The sequence below is a fragment of the Dendrobium catenatum genome, unplaced genomic scaffold (assembly GCF_001605985.2).
Source record: "Dendrobium catenatum unplaced genomic scaffold, ASM160598v2 fragScaff_scaffold_1077, whole genome shotgun sequence".
Classification (NCBI taxonomy): Eukaryota; Viridiplantae; Streptophyta; class Magnoliopsida; order Asparagales; family Orchidaceae; genus Dendrobium; species Dendrobium catenatum.
This window is the reverse complement of record NW_021319539.1, coordinates 570165-574309: the sequence shown is the minus strand read 5'-3', so window position 1 is coordinate 574309 and position 4145 is coordinate 570165.

The window sequence follows — 4145 nt, the reverse complement described above, 5'->3', positions numbered from 1 at the left end:
AGGAAAGTTCACATACATCTTCTTGATCAAGATTATCGTCTGCCATCAAGCATAAATTTGTTGTCTCATCTTCTGGTTCTGTCTCTGATGAATCTGACGCAGAATCCGCCCAAAATGCTTTTTGAAGTATCTTTTTGTCTTTTCTGAATTTGGATTTCTCCTCACTCTTTTCCTTACTTGTGTGCGTCTTATGTGTAGGACAATCAGCTTTCACATGTCCGGGCTTCCTGCATTCATAAAAGACAACATCAGAAGATCCCTTTGAATATTTATTATCCAAACCTTTTCATCAATAACGCTTTTGCTTCTTTCTTAGAAAGCTTTTGAATTGCCTTGTGATTAAGGAAAATTCATCGCTTTCAGACCAGGAAGAGTCAGAGTCTGATTTGTGTGCCTTCAGTGCCACCGTTTTCTCCTTTGTTTTCTCACATGCATCAAGATTTCTTTGATTCACTCCTTGCTTGTAAGAAATGAGTGAGCCAAGTAAGTTGTCAATCGAATACTTATTCAAATCTTTAGATTCAGTGATTTTAGTGATTTTAGCATCAAAAGACGAAGGCAAGCATCTCCAAATCTTGTTCACTTTTTTATAGTTTGAAAGTTCTCTTTCTAAGCATGCAAAGAAGTAACAATCTAAGTAAATCTTGTATACATTTCAGAAATTGATTCATGAGGTTTTATACAAAAATGTTCGTAGTCATGCAAGAGAATATTCAAACGGGATTGTTTAACTTCATTAGTGCCTTCATAAGTGATACACAATTTATCCCAAATTTCTTTACTAGTTTTGCAAGTGGAAACATGCATGTAGTCTTCTGATTTTAAAGCACAGAAAAAGCAATTAAGACATTTTGCATTTAATTGAGCTAAATCTCTATCATCTAAAGTTCATTCAGTAAAAAGAAGTGGAACGTACAGTAATGCCATTTAGTTTACCAGTTAGAGGTGTGTAACCATCCTTAACAAACATCCACATGTGATAATCAGTAGATTGTAAAAATATAGACATGCGAGTTTTCCAAAAATCAAATGGGATATTATCAAACAAAGGTGGTCGGGTAATAGAATACCCTTTCGGTGTATTACGATTCCCAAAGTTAGCCATGGATCAAAATTCAAAAAGTTTTCAAACTTAGTTTTTATGAACCCTACTCTGATACCACTTGAAAGTTTATTAGGGATGTTAAGCCCTATAGAACTCGCCCGAGGCTAACCAAGAGGGGGGTGAATTGATATTTAAAAATTTCTTTAAAAAAGGAAGAACGATTATCACAAACAAAATCACCACAAAAACATGTGCGGAAGAAAATAAATACGGAAGTAGTAAAAATAAGAACACAAGGGTTTATAGTGGTTCGGTCAACTCGACCTACGTCCACTCCCCGGAGGCGCCCTCCGAGTATTGCACTACCAACGTGACTCTTCTTTAGACCCCACAGCTAGGCGGAGAAGCCCTCACAAAAACACCTCCTTTTTTCCACACCCGGCAAGGCAGAGAACCCAACTCCTTTTGCTTCCTCCTGAAACAGGCATAGAACCATGATCACTTGATGAAACTTATCTCTCCCAATCCTTCCAAGGAAAAGAGACTTTAGGGAAGAAGAAGTGGAACAATGCTTGGAGCAACCCTTGTGAATCCCCTCACAAGATCCTCTCTCTCTCTACCTCTCTCTCTCTCCTTTAGGTTTTCTCAGGTCAAGACAGTAGCCACGGATGTTCAAAAATGTTGAACTAAAGCTCTTGGTTGCTCCTGGCCGAAAGGAGCTCATTAATTGCAAGTTGCAGACTATATCGTCTAGGACGATATTGACATCGTCCTGGTCGATCAGTACAAATCCCATGAGATCGGCCTGGGCATCGCCCTGAATGCAAACTGGACAGCTCTTAAATAAAAGAGCTTCAAAGGAGCTCATTAATTGCAAGTTGCCGACTATATCGTCTAGGAAGATATGGACATCGTTCTAGCCGATCAGTACAAATCTCAGCAGATCGGCCAGAGCATCACCTTGAATGTAAACTGGATGATTAAAAAATTGGCTTGATCATCTAAGATGACCTTACGATCGTCCCGGCCGATTAGTTCAAATCAGAGGAGAATTGGTCTGAGAATCGCCCAGAATTTAAGCTGTCCGATCCAGATCATCTAGGAGTAACTAAAGTTTTTTGACTAGATCATCCTAACCGATCCTGCGATCATCCAGGAAGATGTGATCGTATCAATTATTCTTAATTACTTTCATGATTGTTTGATCAATTAAGTTATAATTATGAATATCGTCCAGGCCGATCCAAGATCGTCCTGACTGATTACCAAAAATATAGAATACCTTAATTATTTATAGCAGCAATTTCTTTTTATTTTGAGCCTATCGTCCATGCTGATACAAATATCATCTAGGCTGATTAACTAATGATGGTTTCCTTAATTAAGAACTCCTGATTAGATTTTCTGTTTTAAGCCTGTTAGTCCAGGACGATGTAAATATCGTCCTAGCCGATTTGAGTAAAAACAGAAACTCTAAATTTCTCAAGTGTGTGTGTGTAGGACTAGTTTGCATCAGTCACACCAAAGATTTCAATTGACTCAAGAAGGGAAAAATAAAATTATAGACTGACTCAACCCTAATCTACCCAATCTTGAGCTGATTCTGATTTCCGTCCAATCTTTGAGTCCTAAAAAGTCAGTAGAAAAAAAGGCAGTCTAAGATAAGTACGAGTGTTTTCTAATTATCAAAACATAGTTCATGGACCTGAATTTGCAACAGAGTTTGATGGGAGAGTTATCATACTTTTTGGTGTTTAGTATAAAATAATTGGATAATGGAATCTTTCTTAATCAAACAAAATTCATAAAGGATATTTTGAAGAAGTATGAGATGGATAAATCTAAGCCAATTAATACTCCCATGACTTCTAGTGTTCTATTGGATAAGGACCCAAGTGGTAAGTCTGTTGATCAAAAGAAGTACATAGGCATGATTGGATCTTTAGTTTACCTGACTGCGAGCCGACCTAATATAATGTTTAGTGTTTACCTTTGTGCTAGATTTCAAGCTGACCCTAAGGAATCCCACCTGACTGCAGTTAAGAGAATTTTTAGATACCTTTTGGGGACCCAAAACTTAGGGATTTGGTATCCTAGACATAACACTTATTATAAGATTATTAGTTTTTCTGACTCTGATTTTGTAGGATACAAGGTGGATAGAAAAAGCACTTCAGAAACTTGTCAATTCATAGGTCAATCTTTGGTCCCATGGTCTAGTAGGAAGCAAAATTCTGTTGCACTCTCCACTACTGAAGCTGAGTACATTGCTCTTGGAAGTTGTGTGGCCCAAGTCCTTTGGTTGAAACAATAGGTATTGGATTTAAGATTACCTGTAGGCACCATCTCAATATTTTGTGATAACACTAGTGCCATATGCATATCTAAGAATCCTATCCAACATTCAAGGACTAAGCACATTGACATTAGGCATCACTTTATTAGAGACCATGTGACTAAAGAAGACATTGAGTTACACCATGTGACAACTGAAAATCAACAAGCTGACATCTTTACTAAAACACTGGCCTTCGACACTTTCAGTTCTTTAAGGACTAGATTGGGTGTGATTAACATAAATGCATGAAATTGATCTTTTATTTGCTTTTTTTTGCTTATTGCTTTCTTTTCTTCTTTTTGTTTTACTCTTAGTTTTTGTTTGACTTGTTTTACTTTCTACCCTAAAAGAAAGTTTGAGATAAGGGTAACCATGATCGGATATTCTACCATTCTTTGGATTGTAGATGATGGTAACTGTTTAACTCACAAGTTTTTAAAAATCAATCACATGGAATGCTACATCATATTCATGCCTTGGGTTAAAAAAAAGGTCTTTTCATTTGCTTTCTTCGTTTCCTCCTCTTTTTGAGATGTCAAAAGGGGGAGTAGTTTAGAATGTTTGCTTACACTTTCGATTCCATATTTTACACTGTTGTTTTTTAAAATCATTGTCGTATTATTTTTCCATCATAAAAAGGAGGAGATTGTTACAAATTAAGTTTCATGGACTATGTTTTGATGATTGGAAAACATTCTTGTTTTTCTTTAACTGCCTGTTACTACTGATATTTGTAGGATTCAAAGATCGGACGAAAATCGA